The sequence below is a fragment of the Spea bombifrons genome, chromosome 9 (genome assembly GCF_027358695.1).
Source record: "Spea bombifrons isolate aSpeBom1 chromosome 9, aSpeBom1.2.pri, whole genome shotgun sequence".
Lineage (NCBI taxonomy): Eukaryota > Metazoa > Chordata > Amphibia > Anura > Pelobatidae > Spea > Spea bombifrons.
The window spans coordinates 1,436,903-1,450,165 of NC_071095.1; the positions used below are offsets into that span (position 1 = coordinate 1,436,903).

The following is a 13,263-nucleotide window of genomic DNA, read 5'->3' on the forward strand; positions in this document are numbered from 1 at the left end:
TTCACAATGACTTCCCGTACCCAAGCTGGCTGCTAGCAGATCAGAAAGACATCCTCATGAAGGTGAGTGGATCACAAATGTCCTGATAAGGTGTGTGGCTATACAGGAACTTTTATAGACCATAAGGGACTGTAGTGCAGCAGATTCTGGAATGGGCAAAATATGGTTACTAAACTCAACAAAAACTTGGCTAAATACATCAGGAAATTCGAATGCAAAAACCATTTTTTATTTTTCTTTTGCTTTCTCAGCTTCTGCTTAAAGATCCAGAATGCCGGCTTGGGACGAATGGTGATATAAGAGTGCATCCTTTCTTCGGCATCTTGAACTGGGACCATTTGGAACAACGCAAACTCTGGCCCCCATACCTGCCTCTGGTGGTACGTGTAGCCATTACAAAATGCTTTAGATCCACTAAGTTCTAATATCACAACTTATTGCTCTTCAACATTAAAAAGTACTTAGTAATGGTATAAGAACACATCCCGTCCACAAACAGAACCCCCACACACATGTAAATTTACTGTATATGATTTCTTCTTCCGAGCCTTTGATACATTTCCTTCCACCAATTAATCATTGCTAAGGAGCCCATCTAATGACAACTGACGAGCGCTTTGTTATTACGTACCTGCCGCCATAGTATGCATTATGATGTGTTTTTGAAATCAAGGAACTTTTCGCTTTTTTTCTTGCAGGACCCAACTGGAGATCTTCACCTCAGTTCCCAGGATATATCCTTTTCATTTGTAGAGGGGGCTAATTGTAACCAAAACAAAAAAAGTTGGGATTTGCCAGACCTGTCTTTTGTTAGCCCCAAATGGAGGGAATAAACATCCCTCCTTGTATCCAACATCTCAGATGGGAACAAATTCTCTTTTATTCAGGATTCAGCTTGAAGATCTTGCCTGAAAAGTCTCCTGTTGGACGACGACCAATAGTCCAGGATGTCACCTCCCTGCTTCATCTACCACCGCAGCAGAGCTGTCCACCACCACAGCAGAGCGCCTACCTCAACATCACAGCAACTCCACCTGCTGTCCACATCAGAGAAAACCACCTTCTACAGCTGTCCAACATCACTGCGCGGCAATTCCACCTGCTCTGTCCAACATCACTGTGCGGCAATTCCACCTGCTCTGTCCAACATCACTGCGCGGCAATTCCACCTGCTCTGTCCAACATCACTGCGCGGCAATTCCACCTGCTCTGTCCAACATCACTGCGCGGCAATTCCACCTGCTCTGTCCAACATCACTGCGCGGCAATTCCACCTGCTCTGTCCAACATCACTGCGCGGCAATTCCGCCTGCTGTCCAACATCATTGCCAAGCCTCTACTGCAGCTGTCCAACACCACAGCACAGCCATTCCACACGCTGTCCAACATCACAGAAAAGCATTTAATGCAACACAACACCACAGAGAACTTCATTGCTGACAAACATCGTTGTGCTGCACCTTGTCCTGCTGTTCAACGCCTTAGCAGCGAGACTCCATCTGGCCTCTAACACATAGCTCCCAACTTTTACCCCCAGTGAATCGGGATGCAGGGGGGGTGGTGGGTGGGCGCATGCATAGTAGAGCTTACCTTTAAGCTCCGTCCCCCGGGGTCCCGATTCACAGAGGATAGAATGTTACTGCACATGCATTCTCCAGTGTTCCAAACACCAGAGAATATAATTAGAAGAAATGTGGTTCTGAATCCTGCTGTCCCATAGAGATCTTCCTCTGTCTTCTATTTTTGGGAGAGAGCTAGAGTTCGGCAGGGAGATCGAGTGGCCGCACGCAAAGCAGGACAGCTGGGAGCCATGCAGTCTGCTGCCACCTGTCATACTGTGTCACAGACAGGCTTCCATGCTACGTAACATCAAAGTAGAGCATCCCTTGCTGTCCAACATCACACAAAAGCACCTACAACACAGCAGATCATCTCCCAGTCTACCAAATTACAAATAGTATTCCTACCCTGCACAATGAAGTAGAGGGAAAAGGTCTATCCGCTTCTTAAAATGTGTTTCTTCTTTGTTCTAGATCCAGCGTGGACCAATTGGACTGAAACGAGTGGAACATGATGATGATGATGAGATGTACCACGGACAGAACTAAAGGGCACTGATTCATTTAAGAAGGTCTTTTGAGTTACTCTGTAAGTTATTAAACCTTCAAGAGGTTCGCTTTCTCTGGCAGCTGAAACTGTCCCTCTTCCTTCTATGTAGGTCTATGTGAGATTTTGTCAGAGTCGCCTGGTGCTTGAGGAATGAGCCCTTCAAACCGGAAAAATTTTGAATGAATTCTGTCTTTTATCTGTAAGTCTCTTGTCCCTTACTAAAGGTTATGGGTAGTTTAAAATAGTCTACATGTACTAACTTATTACTCATTTCTTGTTTCTCTTCTTTTCATATTTAGAATTCTGCATGGATTTACTCATTCTCCTATTCCATTATTGGTTCTTCAGAAACTTCTTCTGGGACGTACTAGTACAGTTGGTACAAGTAAGTAAATCTTCAGACTGTATTTGCTGTAAATACTTACTATTGAGATTAGAGATAGGAAATATTTAAATGTATAACTTATTTTAATTAATGTTTGGGCTACGGTTACTTGTCTATCTGGTATTTGGCATCTATTTCTTCTTTCTCTTAGATCAAGCACTGACCAAGTTAACCACATATACTCCTGGACTTAGTGCTACATGCAGGATGATCCGATGTACCATGGAACAAAACGAGCCAGTTGAATCATTTCAGAAGGTTTTCACTTTCATTGTAAGTTATGAAACCTTTAAGAAGGTTATTACAAATTCTGCGGTTGCTCAGTCTGGCTGCTGAAACCATTCCTCTTCCTTTTGCACAGATCTTCAAACCTGCTTGGAAGATCTTGCGTCTGTGTCATATTCTCCTGGTGCCTGAGGAATGAACCCTTCACACTGGAAGTGTTTTGTCTGTGAGTCTCTTCTTTTTATTTGTCATAAACACGAAATTACCCAATAACTAGTTTTATTTAAAACCAACAAGCTAATTTTCCTTTACTAATTCCTCCCTCCTATTCTCCCATTGGTTCTTGTCTAGCGATGACTGTATCTAGGCCGTATATATGCTGTAAATTCAACTTATTTTGATTTGTGCATAGGATGAGATTTCATTTTAATGATCTTTTTTGTTACCTATGCCAGGTGTGATGCTCAGATGTGAATTTGTGTCAACTATCCTTCAAAGCCTGTTCCAAGTAGATCTGTAACAGGTCGGTATCTCCTGTCCCTAACATTTCTTACATGTAACAATTGTGTCTTGTTCCCCATTTCATCTTCTATGCATTCTGTGATCACTTGCCCTACATTGTTTGATCTTGTATTTGTCAGTTTGTCCACACTGTTCCTTAAACATCTCCTCTATTCATTCTTCCCATAAGAACGTGTAATTTTCTTACCATGATTTTCCTGGCTTTCATAATCACAGGTTTCTTATTCTTGTTTTCTCCAGCTGCCAGAAGGGCTTGAGATGTCTGGAAGATCTTTCATCCTTCAAGCTTCCTCTCCTGAAGATCTCTAGAACTTCAACTTCACTGCCAAAGCAAATTTATCTCCACTCATCAGACGCTGATCCTCTTCTTCTTGTCATTGACGATTAAACCTACAGCATGACACAAATGTTACCATGTTGCAGTTCTTTAAACTATACAGCCCTATATAAGTAAACTCATTTAAACCCCTTAAGTTACCTGTACAGCATCCAATGTGTCATTTGCATACTTTATATATTATCTTGGTTTCACCCAGTTTAATAAAATCCTTTAACTTTATTTATATTTCAGTGATTACTAATGGATTCATTTAAACATTTCATTAATTGACTTTTATTTCTCCACATACTGTACACAATACATTCAAGCCTCTGTAAACAGTTACAGCAATGTTCTCTGTCAACTCACAAAGTGTTCCAAAATAACACACACAATGTAACGTTACTATTGTGTGTTATTTGCTTGTACAACATCTGCTTTCAAACTAGTTATTTTTTAACTCTGACTTATTTGTTTTCCTGCAATAATAAGATATTGAGTGTGGGGCATGTGTTTCTACTCAAAGAAATCAAACCATGTATAACACAACTTAATACGACTTATATAAACGATAAATAGTACAAAAGTGAATGTACACAGCGCCTGATTAGCTGCATTTCCCTCTGTCTCAACCAGAAAAAAATTCAAAATCAAATTTACACCGACGGGCATAAAAGATTAAAATTTGGCACCTTCATTCTCATAACGTAGGATCTATATCCATATAGGAAAAAACAGAAACAAATATATAGTGCAATATGTTTAAATCATATCAACATATAGCACTTTATCTGATTCAAACTTATTGCACTATATATTTGTTTCGGTTTTTTTCCATCATGGTTCCATCAATAGTATAGATTTTTTTTTGGCAAATGGGAGACGAGCCTTTGTTTTGTTTTTGGTCAAGAGTGCATTAAAACATTAAAACGTGTCTCTGGACTGTGAGCCTCAGCCAGAATACGCCACGGGCTGTATATACAATAAGGATGTTTAGCCTTGAAGAAAAGTGGGTTATTTATGGCAGTGGCACTAAAGTCTTAATAACTAAAAATCCAATTCCTCATTTACCTAAATGTCCCTCTAAGACATTGGTTCCCCAAGGGCGGTATGAAAAGGAGTCCGGGTGCTTCTCAAGTACATTGGCTAAAACAACAGAGACTGAACTCATACAAATGGCTAATATGCAGCTGCACAGACATGGCAAAACAAAAACCAAAAACAAACTTTTACTGTAATACTAGTAACACATTTTTAATGCCACGACAAACAGGAGATTGAAGATTTTAGGTCTGAAAATTGGGACTGCCCTGCAAAATCCAGGATGGTTGGGCTGTACGGTGTAGGCCTGCATAAGTAGTTATGTCATCAAACAGTACTCGGTACTTTCAAATGGAAAGATTATCGTTTCAGACAGATACTTCTTACCCCAATTTTCATTTACACACAGGAGGTGAGGACGTCCAAGTGGCCAGCGGCTAAATGTAAGCAGTTTGAACATTTATTGAAGGTTTTTTTTTTTTTTTTTGGGAAGTCTAGAAAACTGCAACCTTTTCCTTTCCATCTCAAACCAATGAGAAGGCAAGAAATGAGACAACTCATTACAATAATTTATGGCTTTTTCATGCAGGATGGGGACATTTGTATGCAGTATCTAACTTCACCAAACAGTAACACCCTGGTCATTTTATATGACAGATACAAAGATGCCCCATCAATAAATTAAAAGGAATCCACTAGAGTATTTACATCCATAAAGCAGAAGAGTCATCCTTGTGATCTCAAAATGTGAGCAGTGAATTGTGACATCAATATCACTGTAAAGCTGGAACGCGTTGACCTGCTTCCTCAGTGTATTTGGGCGCTCGGCACTTGTAAGCAGCTACTCATAGCAGCCTTGAAGTGTTACCAAGAACATCAGAGATTGTTGAGCTTTAAAAGGAGAACCTTTTAAAAGGAGAGCTATGGAGGAGTGTTGTTTCCTCCATGGACTTAGGTGGATTGTAAAGAGATCCTGCCCCAGAAAACTGCGCAAGTTTTTCAAAAGACTGAAAACAGCTTGCACTAACACCGCAAAAAGGAGTACGGATCAGAACAAGGAGCACTCGGCCAGTAGAGTCCCTGTCCTCAAAAAGAAGAAAGAGAGTAGCAATACTCAGGAAGAAAGAGGGAGAGCGAGGAAGAGGACCAAACGTACTCCTAAAGAGAGGGAGGAGAGCAGCCTGTGTGAGAGGGCAAAGGACACAACAAAACGTCCCAGAACCAGCACAGGCAGCTCCGAACATGACAAAAAGTGGTGTAGATACAGCGAGAAAAGCAGCCAGAATCTGAGGCAGCAGGAGAAAGAAAGAGCAGAGGAACACCTGGAGGAGTGCAGAAGGGGAAAGGTTCCCATGAAAAGACGCAGGAGTATGGAGGAAAGCAGTCTTACTGCGAAAAGATTTCGGAGCCTTCTCCCCATGACGCTCTCCGGCTTTACCTTCCATTCAGTACTAGGAGAAGGATCATTTGGAAAGGTCATGCTGGCTTCTGTACCTAGAAAAGATTCCATGGTAGCGGTCAAAGCCATCCGCAAGAAAGCCATAAACCCCCAAGATTTACTGAAAGAGAGGAGGATGCTGGAGATGGCTCGAGACAGCCCGTTCCTGTGTCACGGATATGCAGCCTTCCAAACCGAGAGCTGCGTATTATTTGCGATGGAATATATGGCTGGTGGAAGCCTCAAGTCATATATGAACAGGGTGGGCTGCCTCACTGACACCACAGCTGCATTTTATTCAGCTGAAATCATCTGTGGCATCCAGTTCCTCCACTCTCGGGGCGTTATACATCGAGACCTGAAGCCGGACAACATCTTGCTTGACGGAGAGGGCCATGCGAAGATCTGCGATTTCGGTCTTGTTGCAGAAGGTATTTTTGGAACAGCAGAAGCAGAAGGAGAATGTGGAACATTCTTGTACATGGCCCCGGAAATACATGAGAACCAAGCATACAGTGTTGCTGTGGACTGGTGGTCCTTTGGGGTGATTCTATTCCAGATGCTTAACGGGGCTTTACCATTCTATATAATCTATTCCATTTTACATGAAAGACCTCGGTATATCAAACAGCTCTCTGAAGAAGCTGGTGACATCTTGAAGCATCTTTTGAGGAAAGATCCTCAGTATCGCCTCTCGACTGCAGGATGTATTAAGCAGCATCCATTCTTCCAGAACATTGAGTGGGAGGATATAGAGAGCTGCCTTTCAACTCCCCCGTACCAGCCATCAACACCAAATCTCCGCTTGCAGACACTCCAAGAGATTCCATTAGTTTTGGACACCACAGAGGACTCATCATCTTACATGTCCTCTTCATGTGACATGTCCTCTGCATCTTGCACGTCCTCTTCATCGGGCAGCCAGAGTCTCTCTGGCTTTTCCTTTGTCACTCCAGACTGGATGGCCTGAAGGATGGACGGAGCCCTGGCCAAGTGTATCAAGATCGGTGGTTTCCAATTAACATCATAAAATCAGAATAAATTTGAGAAACACCTGCATTTTTTGTTATTGTTTCCTTCATGTTGTATAACTACAGGTACCATTGTTCACAGATCGCTCTACATGGCTGGGACCTTACTACAGAGCTTCTGCTTTTAAGATGTCATACACAGATTATGTATTGTAAAAGTGGATTTTAAGTAATCCACTTTATGTGGGCCCAATGTAATTTAAGTCATGTGATAGCATACCCTATAATTTCTAAAGGTTTCTATTTTCCCATAATAAGCAAATTATAGATTTTGAAATAACACCCACTACTCAGCGTTCAACCGTTATTACTGTTGTCCTTCGATTCCTTAGCATGTCTTTAATAACTTTCAAGTACTAATCCATCACATCCTTCCTCGGCATCTCTTATTTCCAGGACTGAGCCCGGTATCGTTGGACCTTGAATGACGCATTTTGGACCCCTCCAATATGAATATATATTTCACTATGGATGTGTTAATGCCATTACCCTGACAGCCGTGCCAGCCAGTAACAATGTACTATCAACCTTATTGCCGTTGCACATTAGAGCAATAGCTTGCCATCGCCAAACAGAAATGGCTCATCGGTAGTTGTTATCCTTAATTTCTGCCCATATGTAGTCTATGAAATAGGCATATTAAGGGGCAGGGGCAAAAATTTTGATTCAGTGGCCTATTGATGATCTATGTACATGGGGAAATGTTTACAAGCATCATGTTTTTCATAATCGATTAGTTGGACGATTATTGTTTCGATTAATCGGATAAAAAAATAAATTTCAATTTTTCATGTATTTAAAATAATTTATTAAACAAACAGGATGTTAAAAACAAACAGCAGAAAAAAAAAACTTTTTTATTTCCCAACCTGCCCCCCCAGTTATGCACATTTGAGCCCAGGCTTGCCACACTGCCTGCCAGATATGCCACATACCCCCAGATATGCCACCCTATATGCCTTATACCCTCTGATATGCCACTGTGAACCCTTCCGTCCTCCCCAGATATGCCTTATACCCCAGTATACAGTATGCACATAAACACACACACATGTATACATACATATGCACATAAACACACACCACCTGCATACATCCATATGCACGTGAACATACACATACCCACATGTATACATGCATATGCACGTAAACATATACACATACCCACCTGTATGCACACATATGCACATAAACATAGACATACCCACCTGTATACATACATATGCACATATACACAAACCCACCTGTATACATACATATGCACATAAACATAAACACATGTATACATAAACATACCCACATGTATACATACATATGCACAAACATACCCAGGGCCGGCCCTACAATGGAGCCGACTGGGGCAATTGCTCCAGGCGGCACTTTTGAAGGGGCGGCACTTTGCCGCCCCAAGCGCTTTAGCGGTTTTTTTTGAAGCGGAGGAGAGAGAGAGGGGCCCCCGAGTGGTTTTCGCTTACCCGCTCGGCGCTTCTCTCTCTCCTCTGCGGCGAGTCTCCCTGTTCGGTCTCGGTGCCGGTTTGTAATGCCGAGCACCGGAAGTGACGTCAATTTCCGGCGCTCAGCATTACAAGCCGGCACCGTGGCAGAGCAGGGAGACTCGCCGCATGACTGTTTAAAGTTAAGTACCTTTAAACAGGGGGGGTTAGGGTAGATAATGGCGTCGGCGAAGTTTAAAATGGTGCCCCCCATTATACATAAACATACCCACATGTATACATACATATGCACAAACATACCCACCAATAAACATACATATGCACATTGACATAGATACATACATATGCACGTAAACATATACACATAACCACATGTATACATACATATGCACATAAACATATAGACATACCCACATGTATACATACATATGCACATACCCACCTGTATACATGCATATGCACGTAAACATATACACATACCCACCTGTATACATACATATATGCACATAAACATACACATACCCACATGTATACATACATATGCACATACCCACCTGTATACATACATATCCACATATACACAAACCCACCTGTATACATACATATGCACATAAACATACACATACCCACATGTATACATGCATATGCACGTAAACATATACACATACCCACCTGTATGCATACATATGCACATAAACATACCCACCTGTATACATACATATGCACATAAACATACACACATGTATACATAAACATACCCACATGTATACATACATATGCACAAACATACCCACCAATAAACATACATATGCACATTCACATAGATACATACATATGCACGTAAACATATACACATAACCACATGTATACATACATATGCACATAAACATATAGACATACCCACATGTATACATACATATGCACATACCCACCTGTATACATGCATATGCACGTAAACATATACACATACCCACCTGTATACATACATATATGCACATAAACATACACATATCCACATGTATACATACATATGCACATACCTACTTGTATACATACATATGCACATATACACAAACCCACCTGTATACATACATATGCACATAAACATACACACATGTATACATACATATGCACATACACACATGTATACATACATATGCACATAAACACACACACGTATACATACATATGCACATAAACACACACCACCTGTATACATACATATGCACGTAAACATACACACCCACTTGTATACATGCATATGCACGTAAACATATACACATACCCACCTGTATACATGCATATATGCACGTAAACATACACATACCCACATGTATACATACATATGCTCATACCCACCTGTATACATACATATGCACATATACACAAACCCACCTGTATACATACATATGCACATAAACACACACACATGTATACATACGTATGCACATAAACACACACCACACTTATGCACGTAAACATACATACCCACATGTATACATGCATATGCACGCAAACATATACACATACCCACCTGTATGCATACATATGCACATAAACATAGACATACCCACCTGTATACATACATATGCACATATACACAAACCCACCTGTATACATACATATGCACATAAACATACACACATGTATACATAAACATACCCACATGAATACATACATATGCACAAACATACCCACCAATAAACATACATATGCACAATCACATATATACATACATACACATTACCTAAAACTGGGAAAGACCCCTTACTGCATTAGGCTTTAAACGTTACCCCTTTTTTAGCATCTCTGGACATCTTACAAATACTTACTGCGCCCTCGCTGCCAGGAAGCTCCCATGGAAGCCGGCCTCCCCGGTGTGTTTCTGTTGGTTATAAGAGGATAAGATGGGCTCCTCCTGGACCCGTTTCCACTTGAAGAAGGCTCCGCGTGGCATCCTGCGCTTACTGGTTTTTCCTGGCATCACCACTCAGCCCTGGTAGCATCTGCTGTACCGGATTATGAAGCCCATGTAAGTGCGACATGCTTTCTCTTCACTTCTGACAGGAATCTAGAACAGCGTCCATGTCCTGCTGCGCAGCAACTAAATCAGGGGCTGTGTAAGTCCTCAGTAGCCATTCAAATATTCAGACCCGAGAACTACTCTCTGCCGGATCCTGGTTGTAGAGGAAGCTACTAGAAACTTCCACCTCTGCTTATATACCTTCTACATGGCTGTAAACATGACCAATGAATGAGAAGGAATCAAAGCATCCCTGCATAGGCCAACCATCATATCCCCCTTTTCTCATTGGTCCAAGAAGGCCCAATCCTGGGAAGTAGAAATACACAGAAATACATCAGTCACTCAGGCTTTATAACTGAAATAAACTTTAAAACATCATTAAATTCAAAGTGCTATAAAGTTAACCATGCTTAAAAAAATGACATATTACCATATTTGCTCGATTATAAGATGACCCCCCCAAAATCTGAATATTAGTTTAGGAAAAAAAGAAAAAGGCTGAATGTAAGACGACCCTGTAGGAAAAAAGTGTTCCTAGTAAATGTTAATTCATGTAAACTATTTTTTTTAATAAAATCTATGATTGAGAAAAAAATTTTGTTTTTATTTCCTTTTATTTTTCAACCCGCCCCGTTATGCACATCTGCACCCAGGCTTCCCACTCCTATATGTCACTGTGCCCCATGATATGCCTTTTAGCCCTCTATATGCAACATAACATACACACATACCCACCTGTATACATACGCACATAAACAGACATACCCACCTGTATACATACATATGCAGATAAACATATGCACATACCCACCTGTATACATACATATGCACATAAACATATAGACATACCCACCTGTATACATACGCACATAAACAGACAAACCCACCTGTATACATACATATGCAGATAAACAAATGCACATACCCACCTGTATATATATACATATGCACATACCCACCTGTATACATACATATGCACATAAACATATAGACATACCCACCTGTATACACATGTACATAAAACATATACCCACTTGTATACATACGTAAGCATATAAACATACCCACCTGTGTACATACATCTGCACATACACATATATATACATACATACACATGACCTAAAACTGGGAAAGACCCCTTACTGCATTATTCTTTAAACTTTACCCCTTTTTTAGCATCTCTGGACATCTTACAAATACTTACTGCGCCCTCGCTGCCAGGAATCTCCCATGGAAGCCGGCCTCCCCGGTGTGTTTCTGTTGGTTATAAGAGGATAAGATGGGCTCCTCCTGGACCCGTTTCCACTTGAAGAAGGCTCCGCGTGGCATCCTGCGCTTACTGGTTTTTCCTGGCATCACCACTCAGCCCTGGTAGCATCTGCTGTACCGGATTATGAAGCCCATGTAAGTGCGACATGCGTTCTCTTCACTTCTGACAGGAATCCAGAACAGCGTCCATGTCCTGCTGCGCAGCAACTAAATCAGGGGCTGTGTAAGTCCTCAGTAGCCATTCAAATCTTCAGACCCGAGAACTACTCTCTGCCGGATCCTGGTTGTAGAGGAAGCTACTAGAAACTTCCACCTCTGCTTATATACCTTCTACATGGCTGTAAAAATGACCAATTAATGAGAAGGAATCAAAGCATCCCTGCATAGGCCAACCATCATATCCCCCTTTTCTCATTGGTCCAAGAAGGCCCAATCCTGGGAAGCAGTCTATTATCTGATGTGTAGAAATACATCAGTCACTCAGGCTTTATAACTGAAATAAACTTTAAAACATCATTAAATTCAAAGTGCTATACAGCTAACCATGCTTAAAAAAATGACATATTGCCGTATTTGCTCGATTATAAGATGACCCCCCAAAATCTGAATATTAGTTTAGGAAAAAAAGAAAAAGCCTGAATGTAAGACGACCCTGTAGGAAAAAAGTTTTCCTAGTAAATGTTAATTCATGTAAACTATGTAAACCTTTTTTTTTTCAATAAAATCTATGTTTGAGAAAAATATTTTTTTTGTTTTTATTTCCTTTTATTTTCCAACCTGCCCTCCAGTTATGAACATCTGCCCCCAGGCTTGCCACTCCTATATGGCACTGTGGCCCATGATATGCCTTTTAAGCCTCCAAATGCCACTGTGCCCCATGATATGCCTTTTAACCCTCTATATGCTACTGTGCCCCATGATATGCCTTTTGACCCCTTATGTGCCACTCTTCCTCCAGAAATGCCTTATACCCCTATATGCCACTCTGGCATTTAGGGGGTTGAAAGGCATATTATGGGGCAGAGTGCTCCCGATTCCCTGCTGTGTAGTCGCGGCAGCGGGTAGACGTCTACGCAATTCGCAACTTCCGCTGCAGCCGGAAGGAGATGCGGTTAGCAGCGGGGGTTGTCTGCGTCCATAGCGCAGACCTCCCCCGACTATTAGAGAGAATTCCCTGCCCCAGAACTCTCCTCACTGACAGCCGGGGAAGGTCTGCACGATGGACGTAGACAACCCCGGCTGCCAACTGCACCTCCTTCCGGCTGCAGCGGAAGTTGCGAATGGCGTAGAAGTCTACCTGCTGCCCCGACTACACAGCAGGGAGTCGGAAGCAGCGGTAAGTTTGGGGGGGGTTAAATGGGGGGCTAAGACAGGAGCATCCAGGACTCCTGAGGTCTGATTATAAGACAACCCCAATTATAAGGGGTATTTTTCAGTGCATGTA

At 41.6% G+C, this 13,263-nt stretch overlaps 1 long non-coding RNA gene across 1 annotated transcript; it reads left to right on the forward strand.

The window, feature by feature from the left end:
• The first annotated feature begins 2,869 nt into the window (after positions 1–2,869).
• On the forward strand, positions 2,870–3,702 carry LOC128505035 (uncharacterized). Its single transcript, XR_008355523.1, has 3 exons — positions 2,870–2,945; positions 3,175–3,242; positions 3,482–3,702. It is a non-coding gene; the product is annotated as an uncharacterized LOC128505035 (long non-coding RNA).
• The last annotated feature ends 9,561 nt before the right edge of the window (positions 3,703–13,263 follow it).